Raw genomic sequence first — 15,919 nt, forward strand, 5'->3', positions numbered from 1 at the left:
TGGTTTAGAGACTGAGGAAGAGAACACATGTATGAGACAAAGGTTTTAGAAAGCGTACAACTTGCCTATAAGCCATATTCATCCTCAAATAGACTGGCGTGACAACCAGTCTGGCGTGTTCAAGAATGGTAGGACGGTACCCCAAGACTTGGGTCTACCAAAGGAGGTATCGCCAATTGGCAAAAGTTTAAGAAACCTAGAAGCTTGTAAGAACCAACAAAATGTGGGTTCTAGTCAAAGGCTCAATCTATAAAATTTGGTAAGTTCACCAATTGTAAATGAAAAGAGAGCACCCCTTAACCAACATAAAAGGTGGTCATTGACAAATAAGAGAGGATAGAAGAACGCACGAGGTGGTGCAAGACACGACATAAGTAGTTGTGGGGGAGTACGCTATGACTGTTAAATAGAAAGGTCTTTTTTAGTTGTGTTTGATTGTTGAACTTGAAGATATGAATATTATTTGTTGTGGTGGAGGTGTGACCATAGACCAATACTTGGATTTTAAGTATTGTTTGCAGTGGTGGGGATGCCATGGATCCAAGGAGTAGATTTTATTGTTTTGAATATTGTTCATAGTTGTGGTTTTGTGGGGTTGATTTTGTTTGTATTTTTTTCTATTTTATGTATCATATATTTGACTCGTGTGCATTGCTAATTTGAGTCATCAGAAGATTTGACTAAAAAAAAGAACATGTTGTTTGGTACCAATACTAGAATATTATTAAAGGATAGTAGAATAAATAAATACATACCTTTCTTGCACCAATAGAAGATTTCATTGGGATTGTTCCACCCTTTCAGCAAAAAAAGAAAAAGAAAAGGAAGAAGAAGAGGAATAGGAAAATGAGGACTATGAAAAGGAAGAGAAGAAGAAGAAGAAGAAGAGGAGGAATAAGAGAAGAAGAGGAAAACAAAGAGGAATATGAGGAAAAGAGGAAGCGAGTGAAAATGACGAAGAGAAAAAATAGGAGGTTAAGAAGTGAGCCGTGAAGAGAATGAGAGAAGTAGAAATTGGAGAAATAATCAACGATAAGTATGTTCTATAAAGAAAATGGGGGAGGGTGGCATGTGAATCAAAGCATTAAATGACCTAGCTTGTTACCTTTAAAAGTAATGTGAAATCGCTTGCGCAAGCAGGCGAATAAAAAGCTATAGCCATTTTGACCTCCTAAGCAGTGTCTAATTTTATGTGTCATATTTTATATAAAAGGTAGTAGATAAACTCATCTGAATTATGGTATTATATTCTGCATGAGCGATAATGCAAACTGGTTACTCAAAAATAAATGCCTAGGCACAAGTGAGAGTCATCATAATAGTTGAGTGAAAAAACAAAGAATACAAAAACAACTAGCATGGTCTGTTTGATACCAACATAAGAATATTATTAAATGGCATAATAAAGAATCGCATACCTTAATTGCATTGAAAGATCTTCAACGAGAGAGAGTTTCATAGCTTTGGCAATATCCAATCTAAATATTTTTTTCGACGGTTGAGAACCCACTAAGTCCAAAGCCTAATCCATACGAATTACATTATAACCTCTAATTCATTATATACTCAAATTGTATGAATATTAAAAGGCTAACTCTACTAGACAATGCTACCCTCCTTTGTATCATCCAAGTGGAGTAAACATTATGCGAATTCAATATCTAATAAAATATTGTCACATTAAAGAAATAACAAGAGAATAATAAGCTTTTAGTAGATTTGTAGCTTATGTTGTGCAGGTGGTGTTGGATTCCTTGTACTTCATTAGTGGAGTTTTACTCATATTTGCATCTTTAAATATTATTTGTGGTAGTAGCGTTGATTTTGAAGCTATGAATATTATTTGTTGTAGTGGTGATGTGGCCATAGACCAATATTTGGATTTTAAGTATTGTTTGCGGTGGTGCAAATGCCATGAATCCGTGGTAGTGAATTTTGTTGTTTTGAATATTGTTCATGGTTGTGAATTTATGGTGTTGGTTTTGTTTGTATTTTTTTTATGTTTTATGTATCTTATTTTGACTGATGTGCATTGCTAATTTGAGTCATCAAAGATTTGGCTAAAAAAAGAACGCATTGTTTGATACCAATATTAGAATAATATTAAAGGATAGTAGAATAAATAAATTCATACCTCTTTCGCACCATTTCAGCAAAAAAAGAAGAAATGGAAGTGGAAACAAGAGGAAGAAGAAGAGAAATAGGAAAAGGAGGACTATGAAAAAGAAGAGAAGAAGAGGAGGTGGAGGAGGAGGAGAAGGAGAAGAAGAGAAAAATGAAGATGAAGATGAGAAATGGAAGTGAGTGAAAATGAAGAGAAAAAGTAGGAAATTAAGAAGTGAGCCGTGGAGAGAATGAAATAATAGAAATTGGAGAAATAATCAATGATAAGTATGTTCTATAAAGAAAATGGGGGAGGGTGGCATGTGAATCAAAAGTATGAAACGAACCAGCTCTTTCAGGCGAATAAAGTGCTATAGTCATTTGACTGCCTAAGTAGTGTCTATTTAAAATATGTACCATATTTATATAACAGGTTATAGACAAACTCACCTTAGCCATAGTATAATATTCTACACGAGTGATAATGCAAACTGCTTCCATCAAAATAAATACTTAGGTACAAGTGAGAGTCATCAAAATTGAGTGAAAAAGTAAAGAATATGAAAATAACTAGCATAGTCTATATGACACCAATATAAGAATATTATTAAATCTTGGCGTAATTAAGAATCTCATATCTTGATTGCACCGAAAGATCTCTAACGAGAGAGTTTTACACTTTGACAATATTCACTCTAAGTATTTTTTCCAATGGTGGAACTCATTAAATCCATAGCCCGCTCCATAAGAATTACATTAGAACCTCTAATTCATTGTATACTCAAATTTTATGAATATTAAAAAACTAACTCTACTAGACAATGCTACGCCACATTTGTATCATCCAGGCGGAGTCAACATTATGTGAATTCGATGTCAAATAAAACATTGTAACATTACAAAAATAACGAGAGAAATAAGTTTTTAATAGATTTGTAGCTAAAGTTGAGTATGTGGTGTCAGATTCGTTGTATTTCATTAGTAGAGTTTTACATATTGTTAACGTCGTGTTTCATATGCATTTGGACCAGGTTCCAGCAACTCATGTCTTCTGAATTGGGCCTGCAAAAATAGAGAATAATGTAACTCGGAGAGGGCGGTCTTGGGGCTTGGAGTCTCTGATGCCAAAGTTAGTAAAGTGTCTTGGAAGTTTGTAAATAAGTGAGAGAGTCTATGGCTCAGAGAAAGTTTCTCGTACCTGGGAGTTGCTATTTATACATGGAGTTTTGGGGGGGGGGGGGCACAGATTGTTTCTTCCCCAATGGAGTCTGTGCCATTTTATTGTTCCTTCTGTCAGAATCCTTTAATGCGGAGTGCCTCTGCGACTGCATCATTGATGTGGCGTGTAGCTCAGGTAGTTATGCCATTTATGCGGCATGGTTCCCCGATTTTCTTTACCTTCGGTGGTCCGTCGATATTCCCATATCAGAGGATCAAGAGTAATCCGTCTTTCTCGTTTTGCCCTGTACAAGCCCCCTTGAGCGGAGCGTGGCTGAGCGATGTCAGGCCTATCCGTCCCATCAGCCATCATCGTTTATTTTTCCTTGCATATGACTTACTTCACGGGCAAGTTTGGGCCCTAAGGCTGGGTATCGGGTCGAAGCCCAATGGGCTTTTGAAGTGGGGGGAAATCCCTTACAGTTACCCCTCTAATTCCAATCTGAGGCTAATTTTGCCTTTCCTTCCTTGATTAGTCAACTTTTACAATTATGACTATGCGTACTTTTCTTTCCAGTGACGGGGGGTCGCGGATTTCTTGGCGCTCACGTGTTACACTTCTGGTCCTAAGCTATATTTGAGTGGCCTTTTTGCCTTTACACTATATCTGGCAACGGTTCGTCTCCAGCTTGCATGGCTATATTTTGACGGTTATGTTCTGCATTAAATGGTGCACCTTTAGTCCTTTTGTCATTACTCGCGTCAAGTGGTTATTTATTTCCCACGTCGCATCATTGTACGCTTTGTTAGAATTGTGGCAATCGTGGGATTTTGGTACTCAGTGGGGTGCGTGGGTTCCTACTATCTCGGGATATCAACTGTTAGGCTTGCCTATATAAGGCCCCCTTCCTCATTAGCAACGGGTTCCTTTGTCCATTTTCTCTCTTGCTGGGTATCATGTATTCCTTTTTCACTTTCAAACACTTCTTATATTGTTCCCTCTGATTTCTCTTCTTTCCCTCTGGTTGCTAATGGCTCTTAAGAAATCCTTGCATACTTCTAGATTGGCTAGACCTTCCGACATTGCTCGTGCCGTCGACAATTAGGGCAACTCCGTTCCAGAGGAGTTTGTTGGTTTCTGGAGGCATTTGGAAATGACTTCCGTTGAGTTGGAGTTGTTGAGAGACCTATAGGTCCCTCTAACGATGGAACTTGAGGTGCCTCCTCCTACCTAAGGGGCAGTAGATTCTAAGGGTCCAAGGTTGCGGCATACCCCATCGTGTTCTCTTGCGGCCTCAGGTTGCCCTTCTATCGTCTAGTGCAAGAAATGCTGGATTTTTTCGAGTTGGCACCTGCTTAGCTCGCTCACAGTGTGTGGAGGGTCCTTGTATCATGCTGCGTCATCTGGCGTCGCGCGTTGGAGGAGATCGGGGCTGACTACCTAGATCTCATGACGCATGAGTTCTTCCACACCCACAATCCTTCGTTGCCATTTTGCTCCCCTAACCAATTTGCTCTTCGACGTAGCATTCCCTCTAAGGGAGGTCACGTCCCAGGTCAGCAGTCGCTCTCCCAGCCGATGGAGGATGTTGGTGAATAATAGTGAAAACGTAATGAAAAAGTAATAATAGAATATTGAATAGTAATAAAAAGTATGTGAAAAGTAATGAATACTATAAAAAGTAGGTGAAAAGTAATAATAAATTAATTAAAAAATAGTAGTGAGAGTGTTTGAAAGTACTCGAGGTACTCTTGGCTTTTTTCCATGTTTGATGTCCGCTTTCCTTGGTGTAGTATTCTGGCCGTTGATGAACTAGGCTCGTACTTCGTCGGGGAGGGGTTGGAATCAATGTTTTGAATACCGTACCGGACAAGGAACTGGAACAAAATATTTCGATACCGGTACCATTTCGGGATAGCGTTTTGGGATAACGTTTCGGGATAGTCGATATATAAATAAATTATATATATAAATATATATAAAAATTATATTTCAAAATAATAGTCGATATATAAATAAATTATATATAAATACATATATATATAAATTATAAATAGTCTAGTCTGAATTAGGAGTTAAAAAATAAGTTTGTAGTTTGAAAAAATGAAAAAAAAAAAAAAAACACAGGCCGAAATTTAAGCCGGTACGGTCAGTACTGGCCGGTACGGAACAGATATAGTACCTGTACTGGTTAGATGGTCGAAATGAAAAATTTCGGCGGTACGAAATTTAAAACAGTGGTTGGAATGTCTCACTCCAAACCGCCTGCCGAGGAGGTAATTCGGACAACAATGTGGCTGGTCTACCCTTTTGTCGCGATATGGGTCAGGGTAAGTGTTTGGGAAGCCTCGGGGCTGGACCCGCTCTCATTCGCTGGAGGGACGAGACGACCTTTGGCTTAACTTGTCCCTTTGCTTCCTACAGGAGGCAAGCTGTTCGGGCAGTCTGCTACTAGACCCATTCCCGCCTGTTGACACCACAAGGAAGGCTAAGTTTAGGTCAGCTGGTGTTGATCCCATAGTTCATCGTAGTGGAGGTCAGGGTAAGTTATTCAGGTAGCCTTGGGGCTGGTTCCGCTCTTCGTCGCAAGGAGACAAGGCAGCCACTGGCTCAGCCCGTCTCCTTGGTCTGGGGGAGGTAGGTTGTTCCGGCAGTCTGTAACTAGACTTGTTCCCACCTATTGACGCTTACAAGAAAGGTAAGTCTTCGTCTTCAAGTAGCTAAGGATTACCCGCACTCCATCAGGGAGGGGTCGGAATGCCTCAAGCCAAATCCCCCATTTGCCCCCAGAGGTAATTCGGACAGCAATGTGGCTGGTCCACTCCTTCGCCATGATGGGGGTCAGGGTAATTATTCGGGCAGTCTCGGGGCTAGATCCGCTCTCCTTCGTGGGAGGAACAAGGCGGCCTTTTGAAACCCGTCTCTTTATTCTGCATGGGAGGTATGTTGTTCGAACAGTCTGCTACTGGACCCGCTCCCATCCGTTGACACCGCAGGGAAGGGTAAGTTTGGGTTAGACTGGCCTGATCCCACACCTCATTGCAGCAGAGGTCTGGGTAAGTTATTCGGGTATCTGTGGAGCTAGTCCCGCTTTCTGTTGCGATGAGACAAGGCGGCCTCTGGCTTGACCTGTCTTCTTGGTCCTTGGGGAGGTAGGTTATTTGGGTAGTTTGCTACTAGATCCACTCCCGCCTGTTGAAGTTTACAAGGAAGGTAAATTTTTCCCTTTGAAGGATAGCTGAAGACTGACCTACACTCTGCCACGGGAGGGATAAAGAACCCTTAGGCATTACACCCATCCCTTTGGTTTCTCACGAGGGAGATAATTCGAACAACAATGCGGTTGGCCTGCTCCTTCACCATGATGGAGGTTAGGGCTTTAAGTTGTTCGGGTCGTAAGGGGGATTAGTCTCGCTATCCCGGATGAGGAGGTTGAGCCTCATGCTCACCTATCATATTTCTTGGAGAGGTAGGCTGTTTGGGTTAGACTGGTGTGATCCCACACTGCATCGTAGCAGAGGTTTGTGTAAGTTATTCGGGTAGCCGTGGGGCTGGTCCCGCTTTCTGTTGCGATGAGACAAGGCGGCCTCTGGCTTGACCTGTCTTCTTGGTCCACGAAGAGGTAGCTTATTTGGGCAGTTTGCTACTAGACCCACTCCCGCCTGTTGAAGTTTACAAGGAAGGTAAAATTTTCCCTTCGAAGGATATCTGATAACTGACCAACACTCCGCCACGGGAGGGATAAAGAACCCTTAGGCATTACACCCATCCATTTGATTCCTCACGAGGGAGGTAATTCGAACAACGATGCGACTGGCTTGCTCCTTCACCGTGATGGAGGTTAGGGCTTTAAGTTGTTCGGGCCGTCAGGGGGACTAGTCCCGCTATAATCACACTAGCTTTAACAATAAAATTTTCTTAGGTGTTTGATGTTCCAGGGATGTGGTAGCTAATTTCCTTGGTAGTCTCGGAGCCTGTAGGAGCCCAGACGATTGGTGGTGGTGACCACGTAAGAGGCCTTCCCATCGAAGGCCCAGCTTTCTTTCGTCTCGCGTTGTTGTTCCTATTTCTTTGAGTATGAGGTCTCCGACCTTGAATGCTCTTGGACGCGCTCACTTGTTGAAACACCGCTCATACCTCCTTTTGTTGGCGACAGTTCTCATATCTGCCTCCAGCTTGACTTTTTCCAGCAAATCAAGTTGTTTTTCCAGCTGCCTGTCATTGGAGTATCGTTCAAAGTACTGAACTCTATTGGTGGGGATCCCAGTCTCTTTGGCGACATCGCCTTGTGGCCGTAAGTGAGGGTGAAAGAAGTTTTCCTTGTCGGTGTCTTCACTGTGACTTGGTTGGCCCACAGGACAGCATGAAGTTCTTCTGCCCACGCGCCTTTCTGTCATCGAGTTGCTTCTTGGGCATTCCCATCAATGTCTTGATAGTCACCTCCACTTGCTCGTTAGACTAGGGGTGGCCTGGGGACGAGTACCAGAACTCAATCCCAAACTCCTGGCACCAGTTACGGTAGTGACTGGAATCAAATTGTCCGATATGATAGTGCGTGGGATGCCAAACCTGCAAACCACCGTCTTCCATAGGAACCACGTGATGTTATTCACCGTGATGGTTACCAGGGCCTCGGCCTCAATGAACTTGGTGAAGTAATCTACTGCTACTACCACGAATTTTACTCTGACCAGGTCAATTCCCCACTAGGTGAAGGGCCAAGGTGAGGTGATTGATATCAATTCTTTCGGCGAGCAGTGGGGGGCACTTTGGCGTACTCTTAGCACTTTCGGCATTTCTGTGCATACTCCTCAGCATCTCGCAAGGCCTGGGGCCAGTAATACCCCACCCTCAATACTTTTCCAGCTAGCGCCTTTCCTCTTGAGTGTCTACAACAGATTCCTTCATGTATTTCTGCCAACACATAATACACTTATTCAGGGGAGATGCACCTTAAGAGAGACATCGAGTGGCCCCTCTGGTATAGAATTCCCTCGATCAAAGTGTAGTGTGCCTCTCAGTTTCTAATCTTTTTGACCTATTGCCTATGCTTGGGAACCTCATTGGCGTCCAAGTACTTGATGAGTATGTCCCTCACCCAATTTGGGACTCCGGGCTATATATCTCCATTACCTCGATCCCTACGGTGGGTACGTTAACAATTCATATCACCGTTTGCTCTAGTAGGTGGGATTCTTCTTGCTCGGATGTCGTGCGCGCCAATTTGTCTGCTTTTTGGTTTTCTGCCCTCGGCTTCTACTAGTGCCAAGTATTTTTTTTGTCAATTTTTCGTTCTTCACGGCGAACTCCCCTCGTACTTGATTAACCACCACCTGGGAATCGGCTCGTACTTCAATTTCGACAGCGCCCAGAGAAATGGCTATCACCAGTCATGAGAGCAGCGCTTCATACTTCGCTTCATTGTTTGTGGTTTTGAACGCCAACTTGAATGGGTAATTGTAATCCTCTCCCTCAGATGTAATGATATGCACCTTCACTCCCTCTCTAGCCCGGCAAGATGAGCCATCCTTGTTAGGGCTTCACAAGAGGTGCATGATCGCTCTCTGCCGGGAAACCAGTAAATTCAACCAAGAAGTCTGCCAGCACTTGCCCCTTGATGGTGTTCCATGGTGCATAGTCGATGTCAAATTCGCTCAACTTTATTGCCCAGTTCTGACACTTTGGCATTTCTGCCTCACTCTATTGGCCTTTGGGTCTTTGCTAAGGCTGCGTTGTATGACTTCGGGGGCTATTTTGGGAATGTCCTCATGGCTCCAAGCCAATGCGTCTTGGTGCTCGGTGAGGAATCATTGCATGGCACTCCACGCTTCCGGCGTCAGTTCGATGTCGATCCTTGCCATTGCTTCTGGTCAATCCGGGTTTAGGGGTACGAACTCCAACGGATCATTTGGTTCCACCTTTTAGAGCCTCTGCTCATCTCGGACTTCGCCTTCAGCTGAGGCATAGTCAGGAGGTGGTGGCAAGGTGTAATCATCCACCTTAGGGCACAACGCGCTCACCCCTCCACTCGGAGGCATCCCTTCCTGGGTATGTTCCTCCCCTTTCTATTCTGCAGTGTTTCCTCGATCTTGGGAGTTTGGCTTTTTCGTTGGTCAGCTTCCATGCTCGTCAACACTATTGGTGAGATTCCGAGTTGGCTGGAACAGGTTATCGCAGGCATACGAAATACATGCAAGATCTACAAGAATCTCATAGACGGCGCCACTATTAATGTCGTGTTTCATACGCTTTTGGGCCAGGTTTCAGCAACTAAGGTCTTCCAAACTAGGCCTGCAAAAATATAGAATAAGGCATCTAGGAGAGGGGCAGCCTTAGGCTGGGGAGTCTCCGATGCTAAAGTTAGTAAAATGTCTTGGAAGTTTGTAAATAAGAGAGAGTCTAGGGTTCAGAGAGAGTTTCTATTTATATCGGGAGTCTGGGCAGGGACAGATCGTGTTTGCCCCCATGGAGTTCGTGTCCTTTTACTATTACTTCAAGGAAAAGTAAACGATGTGGTTGATGGGACGGATAAGGTTGACATCGCTAGGTCACGCTCCACTCATGGGGACTTGTACAAGGTAGAACAGGAAAGATGGAGAACCCTTGATCTTCTAACATGGGAACATCGACGAACTACTGAAGGTAAAGCAAATGGAACCATGTCCCATTAATGGCACCACTACTACCAGAGTTACATACCACATCAATGACGCCGTCGCAGAGGCACGCCACATTAAAAGACTCTGACCTTGGGGTCGAGTATCGGGTCGAAGCCCAGTGGCTTTTAAAGTGGGGGGAAATCCCCTTACACACACATATTTGTACATTAAAAGTATTATTTGTGGTGTTTTTTTATGAAATTTGTGGTGTTGGCAATGATGTTGAAGCTATGAAAATTATTTGTGGTGGCGGTGGTGTGGCCATAGTGGTATGCTTGGATTTTAAGTATTGTTTACGGTGGTGGGGATGCCATGGATCCATGGTAGTGGATTATTTTGTTGTTTTGAATGTTGTGGTGTTGGTTTTGTCTGTTTTTTTTTTTTTAATTTTTGGTGTCATGTTTTGATTGGTGTGCATTGTAAATTTGAGTCATCAGAAGATTTGACTAAAAAAAGAACGCGTTGATTGATACCAATAATAGAATATTATTAAAGTATAGTCGAATAAATAAATTCATACCTCTATTGCACCAACATAAGATCTTCATTGGGGGATTGTTCCTCCCTTTCAGCAAATAGAAGAGAAGTAGAAGTTGAAAGAAAAAGTAGAAGAAGAGCTTCAAGCAAAAGGAGTTAAAAGGACGAAGAGAAGAAGTAGAAGGTTAAGAAGTGAGCTAGGTAGAGAATGAGAGAAATATAAATTGCAGAAATAATCAATGATAAATATGTTCTATAAAAAAAAATGGGGAAGGGTGGTATGTGAATCAAAAGTATTAAACGACCCATCGATGTCTATTTAAAAATATGTATCATATTTATGTAAAAGGTTATAGATAAACTCACCTCAATCATAGTATTACATTCTGCATGAGAGATAATAAAGCAGTGCATGAGAGATAATAATGCAAACTGCTTACTTGAAAATAAATAACTAGGCACTGGTGAGAGTCATTATAATAGTTGAATGAAAAAGTAAAGAATATGAAAACAACTAGATATATTACACTAATATAAGAATATTATTAAATCATGGCGTAATAAAGAATCTCATACCTTGATTGCACCGAAATATCTTCAATGAGTGAGAGTTTAACACTTTCAAAAATATCCATCAAAATCTTTTTTTCCGATGGTGGAGAACCCAGTAAATCCATAGCCCACTCCATAAAAATTATATTTCATTGTAAACTCAAATTGTATGAATATTAAAAAGCTAACTCTACTAGAGAATGCTGCTCCACGTTTGTATCATCCAGGTGGAGTCAACATTATCTGAATTTGATGTCAAATAAAACGTGGTCACATTAAAAAATTAACAAGAGAAATAAGTTTTCAATAGATTTGTAGCTAATGCTGAGTAGGTGGTGTTGGATTCTTTGTACTTGCAGAGTTTTATGTATATTTGTACATTTAAATATTATTTGTAGTGTTGGTATTTATTGATTTTGAAGTTATCAATATTTTTTGTTGTGGTGATGGTGTGGCCATAGTGGTACAGTTTGATTTTAAGTATTGTTTGGATGGTTGGGATGCCATGGATTGGGTAGTGAATTTTGTTGTTTTGAATATTGTTCATGGTTTGAATTTGTGGTGTTGGTTTCATCTTATTTTGACTTGTGTACATTGCTAATTTGAGTGATTAGAATATTTGATTAAAAAAAAAGAATGCGTTATTTGGATACCAATAATAGAATATTATTAAAGCATAGTAGAATAAATAAATTCGTACCTTTGTTGCACCAACAGAAGATCCATCAGGATTGTTCCTCCCTATCAGCAAAGAGATGAGGCGGAGGAGGAGAACGAGTGAAAAATGAAGAGAAGAAAGAGTGAAAAAGACGAAGAGAATAAGTAGAAGGTTAAGAAGTGAGCAGGGTAAAGAATGAGAGAAATGAAATTGGAGAAATAATCAACTTATGTTCTATAAAAAAAAATGGGGGAGGGTGGTATGTGAATCAAGAGTATTAAACGACCTAGCAGTGTTTATTAAAAAATATGTATCATATTTATGTAAAATGTTATAGATAAACTCACCTCAATCATAGTATTATATTCTATACATGAGAGATGAAGCAAATTGGTTACTCCAAAATAAATACCTAGGCACAAGTGAGAGTCATCATAATAGTCGAGGTTAAAAAGTAAAAAATATGAAAACAACTTGCATAGTCTATATGACACTAATATTATTAAATCTAAAAAATCGCATACCTTGATTGCACCAAATGATGTTCAATGAGTGAGAGCTTAACACTTTTGACAATATCCATTCAAAGTTTTTTTTCCAATGGCGGAGAACTCACTAAATCCATAGCCCGCTCCATAAGAATTACATTCCAACCTCTAATTCATTGTATACTCAAATTGAGTATTAAAAAACTAACTCTACTACACAATGCTACTTCTCATTTGTATCATCCAAGTGGAGTCAAACATTATGTGAATTCGGTGTCAAATAAAAAATATTGTCACATTAAAGACATAACACGATAACTAGTTTTAGTAGATTTTATAGCTTATGCAGAGCAGGTGGTGTTGGATACATTGTACTTCATTAGTGGAGTTTTTAAGTATATTTGTAGTTTTAAATATTATTTGTGGTGGTGTTGTTGATTTTGAAGCTTTGAATATTATTTGTTGTGGTGGTGGTGGTGTGGCCATAGTGGTATAGTTTGATTTTGAGTATTGTTTGGTTGGTGGGAATGCCATGGATCCATGGTAGTGAAATTTTGTTTTTTAATATTGTTCATGGTTTGAATTTGAGGTGTTGCTTTTGTCTTTATTTTTCTTCTATTTTTTGTATCATATTTTGACTAGTGTGTATTGCTAATTTGAGTTATCAAAAAGATTTGACTAAAAAAAGAATGTGTTGTTTGATATCAATAATAGAATATTATTAAAGCATAGTAGAATAAATAAATTCATATCTTTATTGCACCAACAGAAGATCTTCATAGCCTCCCTTTCAACACAGAGAGGAGAGAAATAGAAGTTGAAAGAAGAAGAAGAAGAAGAAGAATTGAGTCAAAAGGACGAAAAGAAGAAGTGAGCCGGAGAGAGAATGAGAGAAATAGAAATTAAAGAAGTAATCAATAATAAATATGTTCTATAAAAAAGGGGGAGGGCGGCATGTGAATCAAAAGTATTAAACAACCCCTCAGTGTCTATTTAAAAAGGGTTATAGATAAATTCATCCCAATCATAGTATTATATTCTACATGAGCATTAATGCAAATTGTTTACTCCAAAATAAAATACCTAGGCACTGGTAAAATCATCATAATAGTTGAGTGAAAAACTAAAGAATACGAAAACAACTAGTATAGTCTCTATATGACACCAATATGAGAATATTATTAAATCATGGCATAATAAAGAATCGCATACCTTATTGATTGCACTTTGATGGCACCGAAGATCTTCAAAAAGAGAGTTTCATACTTTTGACAATATCCACACTTTTCCAACACTGGAGAACCCACTAAATCCATAGCCGCTTGATAAGAATTATATTACAACCTCTAATTCATTGTATACTCAAATCGAATGAATATTAAAAAACTAACTCTACTAGACAATGCTAATACTCATTTGTATCATCTTAGTGGACGCAGCAACATTATGCGAAGTTGCTTTCAAATAAAATATTGTCACATTAAAAACATAACGGGAGAATAATTTTTAGTAGATTTTAGTAGCTAATGCTGAGCAGATGGTGTTGGATTTGTTAAGTATATTTGTAGTTTTAAATGTTATTTATGGTATGGTTGATTTTGAAGCTTTAAATATTATTTGTTGTGGTGGTGGTGTGACTATAATATTATGTTTTGATTTTGAGTATTGTTTGCGGTGGTTGGAATGCCATGGATCCATGATAGTGGATTTTGTTGTCTTGAATATTGTTCATGGTTGTGTATTTGTGGCGTTGGTTTTGTCTTTTGAGAGTTATCAGAAGGTTTGATTAAGAAAAAGAATGTGTTGTTTAATACCAATATTAGAAATTATTCAAGCATAATAGAATAAATAAATCCAAACCTCAATTGCTCCAACGAAGAATCTTCATCGGGATTGTTCCTAGCCAGCCATTTTCAACGCATAATAAGAATAAAAAAATTTCTTTTGTCAAAAGCAACAAAGGATATAAAGAAACAAGAAGATATAGTACGTCCTATGTTCCCCCAATCTCGCTGAATAGTCATATACAATATTTATTATAAAGAGAGGGTTTCCAGTAGAATTTCAAATTAGAGACGAACTTGAACAGTTAAATCCCATCTAAACGTTAATATCTGTTGCATAAACAGTAGAGAGAAACAGAGAGTATAGCTTGCCCCACTAAATTACTCCTACATTGAATACTTGGAAATTATTTTTTGTATCCACAAGTAGCGTGAGTTTTTTGGATTGAAAAATAATCTCCACTCAACTCATCTCATCATCATAATTTTTTTAAATTTTCATACAAAATATTATAAATAATTCAATTTTTTTAAATTTTAAATAATAATAATATTAAAAAATAATATTTTAATAATATTTTTTTAATTTATTTAAAATTATCACATCTCATATCTCAATCCAATCATGCCAATCCAAACATCGAGAATATCAAGATAAAGGTTAATATAAAACAAAATTAACGGCATATTTACCCTCTTCTTTCTTCGTTAGAGTTATCACCTTACCTCCTTGGGATTGGGTCTCTCCAGTACCCTTTGAAGGTACCTCCAATGTCGTTGCAGCAAGGCTTTTTCTTCGCACTGCCCATTGACAGCCACGGTGTCTACGCTTTTTCTGCAAATTATATAAAAATATACAAAATCGGTGAGACTGCAACTCAAGAATTAAGCGAAACCAAAACCGTTCAAAGAGATGTTTTGAGATGCCACCTTCTTTTGTCTTTCTGCTTGTGCATGAGCCGGTTTCTTGCAAGGCAAAAATTGTTAGACTAGTAGCTGACTTTGAGAGAGAGAGAGTTTGCATGAACCTTGCCTTCAAGAATCGAAAATCCCACGTTAGTTCCCAAAGAAGACGCCATTTTCTATTGCACCAACAGGAGATCTTCATCGGAATTGTTCCTCCCTTTTAGCACAGAGAGGAGAGAAATAGAAGTTGAAAGAAGAAGAAGAAAAAGAAACAGAAGAAGTAGAAGAAGGAGGAGGGAGGAGGGAAAAAGACGAAAAGAAGAAGTAGAAGGTTAAGAAGTTAGCCGGGGTGAGAGTGAGAGAAATAGAAATTGGAGAAATAATCAATGATAAATATGTTCTATAAAAAAATGGGTGTGGGCGGCATGTGCATCAAAAGTTTTAAACGACCCCGCAGTGTCTATTTAAAAAGATTATAGATAAACTGATCACTTCAATAGTAGTATTATATTCTACGTGACCGGTAATGTAAATGATAATGTAAACTGTTTACTCCAAAATAAATACTTATCGTAATAGTTGAGTGAAAAAAATAAAAATTATGAAAACAATATAGTCTCTAAATATAAGAATATTATTAAATCATGACGTAATAAAGAATTACATACCTTGATTGTACCGAAAGATCTTCAACGAGAGAGTTTCACACTTACTCTAAGTATTTTTTTCAACGGTGGAAAACCCACTAAATCCATAGCCCACTTCATAAGAATTATATTGCAACCTCTAATTCATTGTATACTCAAAGAAGGAATATTAAAAAACTAACTCTACTAGACAATGCTAATCCTCATTTGTATCATTCTAGTGGACGCAACAACATTATGCGTAGTCAATGTCAAATAAAATATTGTCACATTAAAAACATAACAAGAGAATAATGTTCAGTAGATTAGTAGCTTATGCTGAGCAAGTGGTGTTGGATTTGTTGTACTTCATTAGTGGAGTTGTTAAGTATATTTGTAGTTTTAAATATTATTTGTGGTGTGATTGATTTTGAAGCTTTAAATATAATTTGTTGTCTTGGTGGTGAGACTATGGTGGTATGCTTTGATTTTGAGTATTGTTTGCGG

The sequence above is a fragment of the Juglans regia genome, chromosome 11 (genome assembly GCF_001411555.2).
Source record: "Juglans regia cultivar Chandler chromosome 11, Walnut 2.0, whole genome shotgun sequence".
NCBI lineage: Eukaryota > Viridiplantae > Streptophyta > Magnoliopsida > Fagales > Juglandaceae > Juglans > Juglans regia.